The 18,816-nt window shown below is 43.2% G+C and overlaps 1 protein-coding gene and 1 long non-coding RNA gene across 10 annotated transcripts in view; one reads left to right on the forward strand and one right to left on the reverse strand.

The window, feature by feature from the left end:
* FOXN3 (forkhead box N3) overlaps positions 1-18,816 on the reverse strand; it is a 413,410-nt gene that overhangs the window by 53,215 nt on the left and 341,379 nt on the right. The window lies entirely within an intron of this gene.
* On the forward strand, positions 8,555-12,574 carry LOC143652098 (uncharacterized). Its single transcript, XR_013160415.1, has 3 exons — positions 8,555-8,832; positions 9,918-10,066; positions 12,098-12,574. It is a non-coding gene; the product is annotated as an uncharacterized LOC143652098 (long non-coding RNA).

Below are 18,816 nucleotides of genomic sequence, written 5' to 3' on the forward strand. Positions count from 1 at the left end.
TGTTTTGGAGATAAGTCAGATATATAATTAGATAAAGGAATTAAAAATCTGGTTTAGGTAAGCGACTGGCCTGAGGCCATGACCTTTCCAGTTTACCTGAGGGGTAATAAATAAGACCCTTTCCCTTCTGTTTGGAGGGAGACAGGAAGACTGCTACCCAGAGGAAATTAGACAACTGTGTTTCTAGAGAAATGCACGCGAAACCAAAAATCACAGTTCAGGGGCTTAAGGGCATACCTAACAATTTATTGGGCTATTGCATCTAAATTGTATATTTGCTTTGACAGTAATAAAAGATGACGATATTACCATTGTACTTTATTTACCTGTTACCCAATGAGATTTCTCAAGGATCCTTGAAGATTTCTTTTTCAAGAAACTAAGCTATTGGGGCAACATGCAAATACCAAAGCAGCAAAACATTCCCGAAGAGGCTACAAAATTCCCAAAGACTAACAAATGAATCAGTATACATGCTCTCAACATCGATGATTTATCTCCTTGTGATTCTCCACTAACCGATCTGAGCAGGTTATTTAGCGCAACCTGACGCCATCTATTATCTACTAAATAAGGGAGTTTCCTTATCTGTAAAATAAGGGGGTTGGTGTAAAGCTCTAGAATTGATTTGCTCAACTGTGGAACGATCTCAGTTCCACTTGGGCCCATGCGGTGCTGCCAGAGGACGAGCAGTGTGCTGGCAGGTCTCTATAACGACCTTGCCCTCTGCATCCTCCATGCTGAGGATGGGTCCACGGGCTGCACTTTCCAGGCTGGACAGAAAGGGAAGCCCGTGCTGGGCCTTTTTGTTTGCTTAATCTCTTCACATCTATTTGCTCTGCTGCCACGACAACTCAACAGCAAACAAAGGCCTTGGCTTCTTTCAGTGGGTTCCAAATTGGGAACCTGCCTATTTTGTTTGCTTTGGGGCAAAAGGAGGGAGCAAACAGCAGCTTTTGTAAGTGAAGTTGGTGATATTCTTCCTTCAATTATGGCTGTGAAAAGATGGAGCGAGGCAAAGGACCCTTTACAGAGCAGGCACTTCACGCTGACCCAACGTGCTGGGCCGCAGCTCCCTTTCATTGGACTCAGGCTGGAGGTGTCTCACTTTGATGTGAACTAACCATATTTCCTGCATTTTGACAGACTATTTTTTTCTTTTCCCAGCTCGGCCCAGTGGGGACTAAGTCATGTGGATGCCTTCTACCTAAGTAGAGTATTTTCTTAAAAGAAAAAGCACAGGTTACAACCAGCTGCTTGGGGGTAGGACATTTCCATTTTCAGATCTCTGTCTTAGGGACAGAGGCTGCATCTGCTGTGAAACTGTTATCAGGTACAGTGAGGCAAGCCAAGCCCTTTAAAGAAGGAAGAGAATTAAAAGGATTTACCATCAGATGATTAACAAAAAAGAGAGAGAAGGTACCACGGCATGGGGAGCCCGCAGTCTATGGAAAATTATTTTGCAAGGCGTCTAAACCAGATAAAAACAGGATTGGCAGGTTAATTATGTAATTAAACTGCAGTCAGCAATGGGCAAGGTCTTTTATCTTTCAAAATCCAAACTAGTTATTCAAGCTTTCATGGAGTACACCTTAGAGATTTCATTTGGGGACAGCATCCACTTTTTCCTGTCTGGGTTAGAATTAAAAAAAAAAAAAAAAAAAGGGCTGCTTTGCAAATCTGACTTTTCTAGTCTGGAGGAGAAAATAATCACAATCCCCTCCTGCTTCCTCAAATATCTTTTGTATCATTTCTTCAGAATTAGGAGAATAAATAGAGACTTCTTTATTTATTTACTTTTGGGCAGAAAGCCAAAGTAATATCTCAGCGAGATATCTGCATTCTTTACAGACATATACTGTTTCATGCTTGATTCTGATTTTCAAAACTGGAACAATTTCCACATCATTATATAAAAGGCTTCTACCATCTAAAATGTTGTTTCTAAATTAACTTTATGCCCCCAGGGCAGAATGCATTGGAGAACCACACTGAATTCTATCATTTAATAAAGCGGGCAAAGTTCTTGGATAAGTACTTAGTCTAAGGGGCAGTAAAATAACTTTCAGTCCTTGGAACAAAAAGTTTAAAGTCAGTTTGTTCCAGAAGCTTGGCTTTAATTTTTCATATGGCACGTCCCCTCAATTATTTACCCCTGTCAACCTGAATGCGGAAGGAAAGTGGCTTCTCTGTGCAATTTCTGTTGTGTGGCAGGCAGAAAAAGTACTCGCCAAAGAGATCTACGGTGACATTTGATATATATGCCTGGTGGTGGTGGCGAGACAGCTGAAAATTTTGATGACGTGCTGTCTTAAAATTTTAACAGCTGGGAGATGCTGGTAGAATAATGGAATGGCTCTGAGTATCTAAAACTCTTCATTTCGCTTTGAAGACAGACCAGGGGCTTAAAAACAGAAAATGACCTCAACCAAATGCGAACCTTGACAAAGTGAGAGTCACTCTTCCAATCAAAGTCAGCAGTGGGGCATTTTCTCCAAGGAGTAAAGGAGCGAGGAGGGCAGGTGAGCAACCAGAGGGCCCTCTCAGCCTGCCAGCAGCAAGTCCACATCTGGGCAGAGATACTCAGCAGGTATGATAGTTGGTTAACAGGCATCTTTACAGACACACTCCAAGAGTTTAGAGGTTGGATGTGGTCAGGGAGGAATAATACTCAAACAATAAAAGGTATGAGGCTTTGCTGGAGAAAGGACACACAAACAAACAAAACACACTTTTTACCAAAGGTAGAATAATCAGCAAAGGCTTGTTCAAATAGACCACGGGAGCAGTGTCTAGTGGGTAAGAGTGCATAACACAATCATATTACAAATGCACTGGGGACACATTCAGGCCACTAGCCCATACAGACCACCTGAGTGCTCACCAACTAGTTCCAGAACCTCTACAACCACCCTTCAAATAGGTATCGACACCCCAAGCTCTCTCCCCACTAACCCACTCCACACATGGGGTCAAACTCAGGAACCTCTCTTCTTAGAAGACTCCACCAGCTCCCATCCATCCTGTAAGACATGGATGGATCTGGCACTCAAAGCTAAATGGCTTGTCCACCTTCATTCTCAGCAATCCTGCTGCTCTCTCCAGCCTCTTACTCACCTCTGTCAGTCTTGGCTCTCTGCATGGGCGTTTTATCCATTTCTCCACCAGTCCGGAAACTGCACCCATTCCTTAGTGAAAATCCAACTTCTGCACACGATTTCCTGTTGACTGGCACTGTTAATCAAAACTTTCCACTACCATTTGATTTTTAATCTTTATTAACCCTATCAGGCAATATGCTTCTTGGGGGCAAGGAAGTTGAATTAGCATCTTATTATTCTACGCATCTATCCTTCTCCCAGCCTAGACCCGTGTCATGATGATATTGTCCAAGAGAGCTCTTTGACTTCTCTTCTGTAAGGATCCTGGGCAAACGGGTTGTGTAAATGCTGGAAGCTGCACAAAAAAGGAGCAGGTGTTTGAGGAAAGGACACCAGCATAGTATCTCAAAATGTTTTTCTGTGTTCTCTGCCTCCCTCATGCCCAGTTGCTAGTGAGGACCTACAATGGAATAATGAGAAAGGCACCAAAAAGTCAAAGCGCCCTAGAGCCACACACACCTGAATTCTATTGCTGCCATGATCTTCAGTTGCTGTGTGACTTTGAGCAAGTTACTTCACCTCTCCGAGCTTCTGTTTTTTCTTTTTTCGGTGTGTGTGTGTGTGTGTGTGTGCAGGGTCCAGGAATCAAACCCAGGTCTCCTGCATGGAGATCATGGATATTCTATCATGAGCTACCCGTGCACCCTCTGAGCTTCAGTTTTATCTCAGAAGGGGAGGGACCTTTATAGAATGGTTGTTAAAAACTAAATGAAAAAAGATGGGAAAAATTTTTTTTACTAGTTGCTTTAGAAATGTTAGCTTTCTATTCTTACCCAATAGCTCTAGTAATCTACCACAGGCAGTGGGCAAAGCCCAGCTGTCCCCAGTCGCTGAAAGCTTTGAAGTGGCCTGCTTTCCCTTCCTTGTGCTGGGAGCTAGCGGCAGCCACTGGGCCGGGCTCGCTACACCAGTGGCTCCCCAAGGTGCTGATGCACTCAGCAAAATGAACCTAACATCTGTATTCTATTTGCTAATGAGCAATCATCATTTGTACCTTTCTCCAGCCTGGGATTCAGCTGCTTGGAATACTAATGTCATTAGAACTTGGAATCTTTTTGAAAAAAAGAAAAGAAAAAATCCCACGCATTTAGCAAAACCCTATTTGACTCATTGACATTTTTATGGCTCCTGGAATTCCTTGGCAATACTGTAGCCATAGTCGTAGACTGTTCCATTCACCCTCGATCCCCACTCCTTTGTGCTTGAACCTACCTGTGCAGGCTCTGGTGGGGGCTGGGAGCCAGGAGACTCAACTGGCCCTTATCTTGCTTTTGGACTACCTCACTGTGCACAATCTGGGACAAGTCAACTGACCTTTCTATTTTCACTTACTATTTCATCATATGACTAATGCAAGAATATAGCCCCTCTTTTCAATACGAGATCATTATCAAAAAAAAAAAAGAAAAAAAGTCACCCTTCCCCAATAAGCTCGGTGAGTACCCGTCCAGAAGTTTTTCAATGCAGACAGGCAGACAAGCTTGGGCATCTTTCAAAACCACAGTGTTGTTGAATCTGGGTGTGTTTTATATAACCGGGACATACAGGGTGTTTTGCAACTTGTTTTTCACGTTCAACAGTAAGTCTTGGCCTCTCTTCACCTCAGGTATAGGAGGACGGAGCTCACATCTTTTCACTATCGCATAAGATGGAGACATCCATTCGTTTCTATATTTCCCTGGTCGTGGACATTTAGGTAGTTTCTGAATTTCTGGCCTTTACAAAGAACACTGTGGTGAGCCTCCGCGCACACTTCTCCATGCACAGGAAGGGCTGCCCTTTTTAAGGAATGTGCCTCAAGGAAGGAGACCTCCTGGGTCCCGCTTTCCTCATGTGCAAACGAGAGGGTCGGACTGAACGGTGCTCGAGTCTGCATTTCGTGTCATCAGTGGCCATCCTAAGCAGCCTTTGTTTCTATGCACAAACTCTCTTTCCAGTTCAGCAAATGGTTGAGTCCTCCTGTGATCCCAGATCTTCCATAACCTGAGCTTGTTTCTCTTTATTTTCTGAAAAACTGGATCGTGCATCTTTGGAAACTCCTTTCTTCTCCTCTGAGATCCCTGCACGTATTCAGCGCTTGGCAGGCATGGTCGGAGTTCTCAGAGCTTTCAGTGTGCGTGCATGTGTGTGAATGCCAGGTCCACGAGGGAAGGGCCCTGTCTGCTTGCTGACCACCAGATCCCAGCAGCTTGGAACAGGGCCCAGTACAGTGGGCTCTCATTAAATACGTGGTGAGTGCAGGACAATCACTCTTGCCATGTCCCAGAAATGCAGCCTGGGGCAAGTTACTTAACATTTCTGTGCCTCAGTTTCCTCAACTGGAAAATGGGATAACAGCAACTCTCTCTCTTATATGAGCTGCCATGCAGGTTCAAGACATGGACACACAGAAAATCCTTAGACTAGAGCCTGGTACACAGAAAGTGCTCGATTAACCTTAGCTGCTACGGTGGTCATCATTATAACTGTGTTGGTCTAACATAGATGGGATACTGAACTCTGTGGTGCCTCTGAGGACTGGGTGGTAGTGCTGAGAGATCACTAGGCCGGAGATGCCAGGAGCTGCGAGTTAAGAGAGAAGGAGGAAGGAGAGTCCTTGCCACCTGTGGAATGCATAATTTGTTCACAGTTGATCTTTTTTATTACAATGAAGCACAATTCCACATTCATCACTACTTACGAGGTGAACTTTATGTTTGTCTTGGTCTGTTTTGTTTTGCTTTTTGCAAGTGATGCCTTGTCATCTGGTTTCAAGGTCCCTGCCTCCTCATCAGTTTCCTTTCCCTTTGCACTGCTGAGCCCCAGCAGTTTGGGAAGTGGCAGAGCAGTTGGGAAGGTAGGTATGGGTTCAAACTCCAGCTCCAACATTTCCCAGTTGTACAACCTGAGGCAATATACCCACCCTCTCTGTGTCTGTAAAACAGGCTGCTGTGAGGCTTAAATGAGCTAATATGTACAAAGCACACAGACAAGTGCCTGGCTCTCAGTATGTGCGGTATTATCATCAGATAAAAATGATGCAACTAAAAGTACCATCATCCTAAGGACGTGCGATGTGAACTGTGTTTTCAGGTGAAATGACGGATTTGGGGGGAGCTGTGTACACACACGTGACTCTCTCTATGCTCCCTACCCCATACTTTGCTCTCATGGGCTGGACAGCCAGGAGGAGGGATGCAGCTGTGACTGTGGCAAAGGTGATTGCTTTGGGCCCTTTGGCCTTCTTGGAGCTCTCCGGAGCTAACCTACCAAGGTGACTGAAGATTACTGGCCATATGAGAGGAATTTCCAACAGTTCTTGCAGCTAAGCACATACTTTGAAAGATGGGACAGACACATCTGAGGCTCGGCCAGAGGAAGACTGTCCTGGGAGCCATCAGAAAGCAAAGATTACCTTCAATTTAGATGGTTCTACTAGAAGGGCTGTTCACACAAGGTTTAACGTGATATAACGATGACTGAAAAATGGTCAAGGGGAGGCAACCTTGACGACAAGGAGAAACATGGAGATTAATTACAGGGCTCTGTAGAGGAGGTGTTCAAACCGTGAAGCTTATAGAGCTGCTGGGTAGAACCTGAGCTCAATTTATTTCACACCGATGAGCAGCAGAAGCAATAGATACAAAACTCCGCAATGAACGCAGAAGCCGATGTTCCTAATACAAGCCTAGGATGGAATGAGGGCCGTACAGAATTACCACCAAGAAAAAAAAGTGGCCTGGATGTTATCATTTGACAACAAATAGGAGTGCTGACAATGATTACTTTTGTTATAACTGTAGTTCTTTCCTAGTGGAGCGTCTTATGCTAGTATTTCCTCCTTTCTCTGGGATGGTCTTCAATTGCTATGACAACCAGTAGCATTTTGCACACCACAGAGCACTATGTTCAGCCTTCACCATGGCAGAAAAGGAAATGTCATATTGTACTTGAAAGCCACCTTCTCTCCTGCTCTCTTTTAAAGTTTATATTGACCTATTACATATAACCTTTGCTTACAGACAGATCATGATATATGCAAGTACAAACCAGTCTTCCTTGCAAATTCCCTAAAATTTTATGACAAATAAGTGTATTTTATTTGCAAGTGTTTTATCTTTGTTTTCCTCCAACACGGTTATTAATAACTTGCTTTTTCCAACTTCATCATGAGACGAGAGGCCTTCAACAAGATTTTTTACAAACTTTTGTCTCACCAATGCAGCAAGACTCTCTTAGCTGACACTGCTGGGAAATAAATTAATCCCATTAAGAGAATTTCCCAATAAGGAAGCATTGCCTTTATAAATATCTAGTTTTTCATGTAAAATATTTGAACAAAATTTTAAAATCCTATTATACATTTCTCTGTAATCTTTTTTTGAGGACTCGGTTGTCACCATGGAAACCTTTCATCATTGGACAATGCCGTATCCTGTGATGTCCTCCAAGGCTCACGGCACTTGTAGAATTGCCCTGCGACTGCCCACTGGGGGACTCAGGAGCTCTGGCAGAGACTCAGCCTCAATAGAAGAGCCAGAGGCTCATTTTAGCATCTGCCAGAGCTGCCTGATCCCACAAGACAGGAAATATATGAAAATAATACAGGATCACACACAGTCACACACACACATACATAAAACCCAGTCTAATAATAAAAGCCAGCAGGAAAGGTGGTGCCAACTTGTTAGCAGACAGAAGAATCCAGTAATGATTACCTTGAATCTAAGGAATGTGGGCCATTGGAACTCTCCCTCTTTTAAATTGTGGCATCATTTATAAAGTGACTATAAAAAGGCTGAACTGTCATTAAGAAATCTCAGCAAGCTGAGAAGGCAGCCCCATACCCTCATCCCCAATTCACTTAGCAAGACAACCTCAAAATTATTGAGATGACAGTTATTGTTTCCTTAGTGGAGAAAGCATCTTTCTTTTATTTTTTTAAAGAAAATATAAACAATTTATTTTAACTTGGTATTTGAAGGCAAGTTCTGCCAAGAATATCTGAACTATGGAATGAGCCCTTAGTGTTTCTGCAGAAGGAGAAACGAGTCTGGGTCCAAACTTTTAGAAATACAAATTAGAGAGCCATGTTTGCGTGCTGACCTGCTATTTTCAGCATTTTAATGATCACAATGCTTCTAACTGAGGCCTCCACCCTGAACTCGACCTCGTGCACTGGACTTCTGCGTGCTAGGAGACAACGCGAGACTTGGGTCCGAAAGAGCCGTGGCTCGATGGCCTCGTCAGGCCTCCGGTGGGCCGAGCGCTGGGCAGAGACCTGCGACCGTGGTCTCCACAGAGAAACCCCTCGGCCTTCAACTGCTTGTGCCCACTGCCAGGGAAGCCACGAAAACGACGGACGGGGGAGCCCTGCAAGGCACGGGGTGTGGGGGGTTTCAGAACGACAGGGTGGGACATGTCTGCCCATCCCGTGATCTCTTCGGGTCAAGGGAAATTTAGAAATCCTGAGGGTTTAACCGCGCTCCCAGACAACCTCGAGATGCTTCCAATTGCTTACTTTTTCTTTCGAAGCCACCGGAAGCACCAGCTAGGTCCCTTCAAGGAGCACCTGATGGACGTGTGTGGTATTTCCCCTGCTTGGAGTGACAGCGGGAGGACTGTGGGGCCAGCGCTGGACGCTGAGGGGTTTCTGCAGGGGAAGCGGGGCATCCCTTCTTGAACAATTGAGGTGAGCATCTTTTAACCCCAGGAAGATTTAGAAGAAAGCACAGAAATGTTAAAGAAAAACAATGCTACAGAATGAATTTTGGGGGGTAAGAAATCAATATTTAAAAATAAATTTAGGACGGGCTATGGTGGCTTAGCAGGCAGAGTTCTCGCCTGCCATGCCAGAGACCCGGTTCGATTCCTGGTGCCTGCCCATGCAAAACAACAACAAGGGAAAAAACAAATTTAAATATTTTTTATAATGAAGAGAATTCACCTATTAGAATAACAGACCAGCTTTGAAACATCAACTTAAAATGTGGAATTAAATAGCTGATTTAGACCTTTGATTTCAAGTCAAAATTTTACTAAGGTCATGAACGTATAAGCAAAATTTAAAAGACTATCAGGTATAACACACTTATAAGCTTAATTAGATTTAAAAGAACTGCTTATGTGCTCTGGGAGGCTTGTTTGTTGAGTTGAGCAATTGAGTACTTACAAATTTAATATGTTCGATTTCCTTTACAAATGCAGTTTAAAATGTTTGAAGGAGTTTAATTAACGAAGTTTGCAAATCAGACCAAACATTAATAAAAGGCCCCCTTAAAACTGGTTGTTAAAGTTTGCGAGGCTTACAAATAAAATAATGAGATCTGTGAACAGCTCTTAAAGGCCTAAGGAAAGATGAGGTTTTAGATTTCATAACATTAATCAAAATTAATTCTAAAAGGTAAACATGAGAATAATCTTTTCTCCCCAAGATGGTCCTGTAACCCCACCCTGCCCAAATGACATTTTTAAGTAATTTTGTGTTCAATAAGAATTTATTGACATACCTACGATGCACCTGGTTTTATGCTAAGCATTTTGGCTTTGTCCTGACTCTTATAATCATCTACTAAATGATCTTACAGTCAGCTTGTAGGGGAAATTAAAATATGTCTACAAAGAACTGCTGTCTTAGGAAATTAAAATATGACTACAAAGAACTCCTGTCAGGAAATAATGCAGCATAAAATGTACAGGAATTCAGAGGAAAGGTATTAATGAAATATAGCAGAAGCAATATTTGAACTGGATACATTTTGGAATTTTTTTTTTAAGGTTTGTGAGATTCTCTCCACCCCCTGCCACCACCTGCAGTCTGGAATTTGCCTGGATTCCCTTTCAAATTAGTTGTTTATCCACATAATCACGCTTCTACTATCCTGTGAATAGGAAACCTAGATTTCTAAAGTCTGCCAGACGACTCGGTAAGTGAATTCACTGCCCTTCCCCCTACATGGGACATGACTCCCATGGATGTACATCTCCCTGGCAACGTGGGACCTGACTCCTGGGGAGTCAGGGATTGGGAAAACCTTCTTGACCAAAAAAGGGAAGAGAGAAATGAGATAAAATAAAGTTTCAGTGATGAGAGATTTCAAATAGAGTTGAGAGGTTATCCTGGAGGTTACTCTTACCCATTATATAGCTATCCTTTTTTAGTTATGTTGTATTGGAGTGGCTAGAGGAAAGTACCTGAAACTGCTGAACTGTGTTCAGTAGCCTGGATTCTTGAAGACGACTGTGTAATGGCATAGCTTTTACAATGTGACCTTGTAATTGTGAAAACTTTGTGTCTGATGCTCTCTTTTATCCAGGATATGGAAAGATGAGTTAAAAAGAAAATAATAAGGATAAAAAGTAAATAAACAATAGCAGGGGATAAAGGGTAAAAAACTGGGTAGATTGAAATACTGGTGGTCAATGAGAGGCAGCGGTAAGGGATTTGGGATGTATAAGTTTTTTCTTTTTTCTTTCTCTGGAGTGATGCAAATATTCTAAAAATGATCATGGTGATTAACATACAACTGTGTGAGCCACTGATTGTATAATATGGTTGGACTGTATGTATGTGAAGATTTCTCTATAAAAATATATTTTTTTAAAGTCTGCTAGAGACAATGCCATGTGCCCTCTTAGCTGAAAGAGAAACCTCAAACTTCATCGGCCTTCCTTGAATGAAAGTAACCTCTTGTTGGTGTCTTAATTTGGACATTTTCACAGCCTTAGAACTGTAAACTTGCAACTTAATAAATTCCCCTTTTAAAAAGCAAAAAAAAAAAAAGTCTGCTATAAAGTCTCCTTGGGGAAATGGGGGAAAAGGGGAAAATTCAACTTTCCATTTGGAGAATTCCTGATATTTTCGCAAGTAGTGGGGGAAACCAAATCAGTAGGCCGAGTACTCAATCTTGGGGTTTGTTCATATGAAAATTATCTCCACGAAGGACAGGCTAACCCTACTTAAAATTAGGCCTAAGAGTCACTCCCAGAGAACCTCTTTTGTTGCTCAGATGTGGTCTCTCTCTCTCTCTCTCAGTCAACACGGCAAGGAAAGTCACCGCCCTCTCCCTCTTTATGTGGGACATGTCTCCCAGGGGTGTAAACCTCCCTAGCAATGTAGAACAAAAATCTTAAAATGAGCTGGAACTCAGCATCAAGGGACTGAGAAAACTTTCTTGACCAAAAGGAGGAAGAGAGAAATGAGACAAAATAAAATGTTAGTAGCTGAGAGATTTCAGAGTCCGAAAGGTTATCCTGTAGGTTATTCTTATACATTATATAGATAGCCCCTTTTTAGCTTAAGATATATTAGAGTGGCTTGAGGGACGTGCCTGAAACTGCAGAGCTGTGTTCCAGTAGCCATGTTTCTTGAAGATGATTGTATAATGATATAGCTTTCTCAATGTGACTGTGTGATTGTGAAAAACTTATGTCTGATGCTCCTTTTATCTACGGTATGGACAGATGAGTAAAGAATATGGATAAAACAAAAACAAATACCAGGGAGAACAAATGTTAAAATAAATTGAGTAGGCTGAAATACTAGTGATCAATGAAAGGGAGTGGTAAAGGTTATAGGGAAAAAAATACGGGGAACAGAGGTTAAAACCTATTGGGTAGATGAAATACTAGTGGTCAATGAGAGGGAGGTGTAAGAAGTGTGGTATGCATGAGTTTTTTCTTTTTATTCCTTTTTCTGGAGTAATGTAAATGTTCTAAGAAATGATCATGGTGATGAATATAAAACTATGTGATGATATAGTGAACCACTGGTTGTATACCAAGTATGGAATGTTTATATGTTAAGAATGTTTGTGTTTGTATATTGTTTTGTCGATAAAAATATAAAAACAAAGTCTGCTAGAATCATGGGGCTCTCTTAAAGAGTTTATTCATGAATTTATGATATCTTTGCTCAGTATGCTTTCTGCTTCCTTCCATTTCCTATTCATTTTTAGGCGAGATTCTAGATAACTGACCTCTGGACAAGTGTCCAATACCATAATTTTGCTTATGACCAATCAATGCAGAATGAGAGCAGCTTCACTTCTAAAGCTGAATGCAAAACAGAAGGATGCCATTTCAGTGAGGCAACAGGAACTTACCAGATGAGTATGAGGGGACTGGGAGAGATAAATGCAGTGGCCTCTCATCGTAAATCCACCTGGGAGATTTTTATGTACTTGCTAGAATAGTATGGCTACTAGGAAAATTTTAAATTATTCTTTACTAGGTAAACAGTACTGAAGAAAAAAGTAATTGAGAGGAACAGCTCATGAAACTGCCACAAACCAACTCACATTCAATTTCAAACTTTTTTATAGACCCCTCTATTATTCTTAAAGTAAAATAAGAATGACCTCAGTCAACATGCTGGTTCCCCTCAGGATCCAGGAATGAGGAGTTTTAAGCGGTTTGGGAGTCTGGCTGACTTCTCCTTGTCCAAAACATGGTTTTTCCACATCTCAAAAAAAAAAAAAAAAAAAAAAAAAAACAGTGAATGTGGCCGCAATATTGACATAAACCATAATATGGTATTTACGGTGGCTCTTCTTCCCAAGAGAAGAGCCCTCCTTTAATATTTCCCCTCCTTTAATATTTCACAGTTGGACTCCCTTCTTGGTGTCTACTTCATCTAGAGAAAATAAGACTGATCTTTTTTTTTTTCCATTCAGTCATGCTGAGTTTCTTCTTATGAACATAATATAACTAGCGAGTAAACTAACAGGAATGTTTGTAAGATGGAGTGGATGTAGTTTCCAAAGGTTTCAGAGCAGTGGCTCTTCTTCACTATTAGTGGTGGTTCTGGCAAATACACGCTAAGGTGTCCCCCAGTGACTCAGGACCTTGTAAAATCCCTCTCCCCGTGAGTACAGAGGAAACCTGTGACTTGCTTCTGGCCAGGAGAATATTGCAAAGTGATGGAAAGGGCCAGGTGGCAGGAAATGAAGGGACCTTTAGGAGTTGAAAGCAGTCTCTTGCTGACAGCCAGCAAGAAAGTCCTACAACCACAGGGAACTGAATTCTTCCAACAACCATGAGAATCTGAAAGAAGACGAAGCTCCAGAAAAGAAGGCAGCTGGTGAGACCCTGAGTGGAGGGTCACCTAAGCCGTGCCTGGACTCCTGACCTGCAGAAATGGGAGATAATAAATATGTGTTGCTTTAAGCCACTGTTCAAGTTCAAGGTAATCTGTTACGAACACAGAAAACGAAAACACTGATGGTGTCTTTTGAGGATTCGAAGTAAAAGATGGAACCTCTAATTAGAAAAGCTCAATAAGACACATGTTTTGGATATAATTTCAGGGATTTCAAGACCCTGTAAAATTAATCAGGGAGCCCCCACCCACTGTACACTGAGTTACAGATCTTTCTTTTTGTCCATATAATAAAACATACTGCAAAACTTGGTAATATCTGGGAAACAAAAAGTCACAGTACAAGAGGATAGCTTATAAGCTCCTTGCATCAGTTTTAAAATGTGAGTTTAAATAATTCATCTTTCATTCTTAATCGGTAAAATAGAGCCACTGTTTTCAAATTATAACATCTACCACTCACTTACAGCAATAGAAAAGTATAGATTTGAACAGAAGGCAATTTCTTATTTTATTAGAAGAAAATCTTCATTCCTGCCTCTTATAGTTAATTACAGGAACACACAAAGCATGGCTTATAGGAGTTTGGAAGTGTTTCAACAAGGACACGTTTAGGAAGAAGCTCAATTAATTTCCCCACAAAACAGAACCTGCTCAGAACTAATATAAGAACATCTAAAAGAAATTCATTTTCTAATCCCAAAGTCTTTGGGGGTGATACAATGGACAGAACATAAACTGAAAGAAAAAAAAAATAAAACCTGGCTTTAAGTTAATGTGCTGCTACTTCCTAAGTGTACGTGCCTTCTTTCTCTGAGTCCGGATTTTCTCCACCAGAAAGTGAGTTGTTTGCGGACTGTACTAGTTATCTGGTTAAAACAAATATCATGCAATAGGTTGTCTAAAACAACAGGCATGTATTGGTTCACAGTGTTGAGGCTAGAAGTTGTCCAAATTAAGCCGTCAGCACAGTGCTGCCTCCTCTGCAAAGAGCTGGACTTTGGCTTTTCAGTCTCACGGCAGCACACACGGCAGCGTCTTCTCCTTTATCTTCCATGGTCCACTGACTTCCAGCTTCTGGCTGCACGCTGCGGCTTCCCTCCTGTGTCCAATATCCTTTGCTTCCAAGGATTTCAGCCATATTGGGGTAAAATCGACCTTTATGCAGTTTGGATGCACCTTAACAAATAACAGTTTCAAAGGGCCTACTTACAAATGGGTTCACACCCACAGGACCAGGGGTAGGACCTTTTATGTGGGATGCAATTCAATCCCCAACAAGGATCAAAGGAATTAATATTCATGAAAGAGCCTTGCACAGTGCCAGGCCTTGTGTTAGGCAACTACAGTCCTGATGGAGGGGATTCATTCAGCCACCCCAAAGAGGAAAAGGAGTCCAGAACAATGGCCGATGTTCCCAGTGGAAACCATTCTCATGCTCGCATGTCTAAGGAGAAAAGGCGTTAAGAGGGGTCACTGCAAAGACCGAAACAAATATGGGTGTGCTTCCCCACGGCAATACTATTCGCCTGAAATGGAAACAGTATTGAAGACAATTCAGATTTGTCAAGGATTTTGTCAGACAAATGAAGCAGGGAAATAAACACAGCCCCCAAACAAACAACAAGACAACTCTGCAGCACAAGAGTATTTATTAAGCCCTTGGGACTCTCAGCTGTGGCCAGCTCAGCAGACAAAACACTCTCCTGTCCTGGTAGCTGGGGGATCATGTGAGTGGAAGAAAAAGCCAGTGATTTCCTGGAGGACAGTTGAGGTCCATCCCTGCCCAGGCACAAACTGAGGTGGGGTCCCGGGTGCAGAGGAAGGCTGGCTGCGGGGACCAGCTGCTGCTGAGCCTGCCAAGCAGGAGGTGTACTCCCAGCAGCCTTCGTGTGCAGGCGCGGCTGTCCCTGGCTGATCGTCTACCAGCCTTGGAACGTATGTCCACGTGCAGGGCTGGGGAACGGGCTCCAGGATGTGATGGGTTGTTCCTGGTGTGACACCTGCTGAGGCCCATGAGGGTTGGCAGGAGGCAGGGGTGACACTCAAGAATGAACAGCTGTTACCGCACCGACACTACAGAGGAGGTCCAGAGAAACTAAACTTCTCTGGGGTGCAGACTGGAGAAGATCCATCAGGATGGCCCCAAGTCTAACCCGGGTCGGGGGTGCTCAATCAGCCTCTCACCCCTGGGAGCTCGGCAGTGAGAGAGGTTACCCCACCACTGATCAAAGGTAGGAAAAGGTAAGGCAGAAGATGCAGTGAATTTACGGGTCCTAAACCAGAGAGACCTGGAAACGGCTGTTCTCTCAATAAAGCACGCATGCCATCCTAAGAAACTGAAGAGGGTTTCCAACTCCTAGAAGGAGCCTCGGTCCTCCCATGTAACCATCTACCTTCCGGCGAAGCTGCCCCAGCGCCCTGCACGTTGCATCATCCCCTGGGCCAGGACGGGTGTCCCTTCTTATCCCATCTCTCGTCTCACTAATTCCCAACACCCTCTAGCACTGGGCTCAGGCCACGTACCTCAAATGCTCTGAATCACTCTGTACCTGCCCCTCTGGGTTCCCACCACACCCAGCATATCCCATCACCTCACTGCTAATCTGTGAGCTCCTCTGTCCCCACCACCAGACTGGGAACTCCTCTGCAGCAGGGGTGAGGCCCCTGTGTCCGTATCCTGGGCCTCTAACACGATGCAGGGACAGCGAATGCACTCAGAAAAAGGTTCCCCTGCTTCTTTCCACCATCTCATCAGCTACTAACATCCTCTAAGACAGAAGCCAGGCTGTTGGCTTCTGGATCCCGGCTCTAGCACAGGCCAGGTGGGTGATCTTGGGCAAGTCTCGACATCTTTCTCTGGGAAACCTTCCCCAATGGGGATAATTAATAACATTATCCACCTTAGGGGCTGTTATGGGATGAAATAGATGCAAAAGCCTTAGAACAATGTCTGGCACAAAGTAAACACTATTTCCAAGTGTTAGGTACTGTTATTATCATGGTGATTATGATTTCATTTGTTCTTTATGTTTCTTGTGGTTCCTGTCTCTCACCACAAAGTTCCATCAGGGTGGGAATGTCTCTCTTCTTCACTGATGAACCCCAAGTAACAAGAACAGTGCTGGGCACACGGGAGGCTCTAACAAATATTAAAATGAACCTAAGTTCTTAAATAATAAAGGCCACATCTTTCTCTGTAAGAACACTGGATAGCTGTTCTTACAATGTTCTTCTGCCTTGTCTCCCAATGCAGATGAAAGCTCTCTATTTTTGTTGAAAATAATGGCCTTCCATTTATAAAGTACTCTCACATCTATTTTCTCATTTGGGCCTCATAACAACCCTGCAATAAATCCCCTGGTGTCTACTGGAATGGCACATGCCCAACAGCTCTGGGCCAATATCTGGACTTGATGTGGATAATGATGGAAATGTCCCATCCATCTCAGCTGGGAAAGGATATTTTACTTCTTAATGAGGAGGCGTTAAGCTGGCTTGCTTTTTTTTTTGCATTGATTTACCTTGGGTGATTTGTCTATTTGTTTGGCCTACCAAACACCAGAGATGACTGGTTTTTATTTTCTTTGTCCCAAACTATTTCAAAACATTTTTTTTTCAATTAAAAAAGAAAAAGGTATGTGTTCACTGTAGAAACTATGAGAAAAAAAAACCAAGAGTATAAAGAATAACATAAAAATTACCCACAACCCCACTTGCTGTTAGAACTTGCTTTTTAGGAAATATTCGATGCAAAATATTACTGTTTTGCAGATGGAGACGTGATTTAGCACGGCTTCTTGGCTATACCAGCTGTGTGGAATTCAGGGAGCCCAGAGCAGGTGGGCCTGATCTGGGGAGGATACTGGTGGGAACTCACGAGTCAGGAGACCTGAAGTGTCTGAAGAAAGATGCAATGGGTCTGGACCAAGTTGCTGGAAAGAGGTGAAGAGTGGGGATCTGATCGGCCCAGTGAGTGAGCCTGGGAGGAAAGAGGGCTCTCCTCAGCTCGGTCAGCAAGGGTCCTGTCCCAGAAGGACATGGGCTTAGGTGCCTGAGAACCAGTGGCCATTCAGAAGGGTCCAGGTTAGGTGTTGGGGCTCTGGAGGGACCGAGAGAAGGAGGCCAAGCAATAGCAGAGCTGCCCTATGGGACCCTCTTCTCTGCATCCTGCCTCCTCCCTAACGTGCCTCGGAACCGGCTGCCCCAACGGGAGAGGGGGAGCAGGGGTGGGGGTGGGGGTGGAGAAGCACATTACTTCCACCTGAGTTGACATTTAAAAGTGCCACAAGGGCGTCAAGATAGAAGAAATGCTCGTCTCCACTTCAGAGGTACACAAGCTCAGTGTTGTAAAGTATGGACTTACGTTCCAAGCATCCTACCTGCCCCCTTAGATTGTAATTCTTCCTAACTGCATCTGGGTCATGTCTGGAAAAAAATCAGAGGAGCTACCTCATGGCGGGCATAAAAATTCACTACTTTATTACATTTTTATTCATCAAATCCAACTCTACATTTCTGACCACATAGAGACATGGAGCAGAAACCAGAACGTTCCTATAAACCAGAATCTGAAGGTCAGTTCTTCCAAACAGCTTATCTGTAGGATGATTGATGTATGTATCTGAAACCCAAATTCTACTCTCAAACACAAAACGTTCATGTATCTATAGTTTATCCTGCTAGCAGTATTACTGACCACCAATGGATCCTATATGCTTGAATCAATAAAATCATTGCCTCGGCTATTACTGGAAACTCGGAACTGTTGCCATCTTCAATCCCCATTTCAATCGATGTAAACTAGGACAAGAAAAAACAGGACCCTTAATTATATAACCGGGAAGGGATTATATAACAAAGGTCCTGATGCAACTTTAACTGTATCTTTGCCAATGAAGGCTGAAAGGGCACATCTTTCCAAAAGTAACACGAGCCACCGAGAGTTGTGCAAACCATTTTTCAATATTGGTTTAACTAATCCCCGCGGCTCACTGTCTACCAAAGTCTGTTCTTCTAACCCTGTTTTTCCACTGTACTGGATGAAGCAACCCCATTCCAGGGCGACTGCTTGTTAAAGCGACGGCGCACCAGCAATTGCAAGGCGTAGGTGAGGAGAGAAAATGAGGGCCCCCATTTCTCAGAGAGGCTGGTCTCCAGTCACAGGCGTGCCCACATTCATAATGTCGTGAAGGCCACATTCCATTTTTGAAATGGCAGAACACTGATCACCCGTGGCAGGAAGGATCGGCACTGAGAAGACTTTTGAAAGCTGCCCAGCATTGTTTTGTTGGAGGAACCTAAGAAACAATAATAATGACCACCACCAGTAACATAAACTGCCTTCCTTTCATTGTGTGCTGCCGGGCAAAATGATTCCACTTCACATCTCCTTTATTCTCTTACTGATAGAAATTACAGGAGAGGGCACCCAACACAAAGGATGAGGGTGCAAGCAATGTGCCTTTTATATTACATTCTTCGGAACCTTTAAGAGTGCTATTGATTTAAAGCCACCAAGATGCTGTGCATGCATGGCTGTGCCTTGAGGAACCCGCCTGGCATTCCACAGTGGTG

The sequence above is a fragment of the Tamandua tetradactyla genome, chromosome 12 (genome assembly GCF_023851605.1).
Source record: "Tamandua tetradactyla isolate mTamTet1 chromosome 12, mTamTet1.pri, whole genome shotgun sequence".
NCBI lineage: Eukaryota > Metazoa > Chordata > Mammalia > Pilosa > Myrmecophagidae > Tamandua > Tamandua tetradactyla.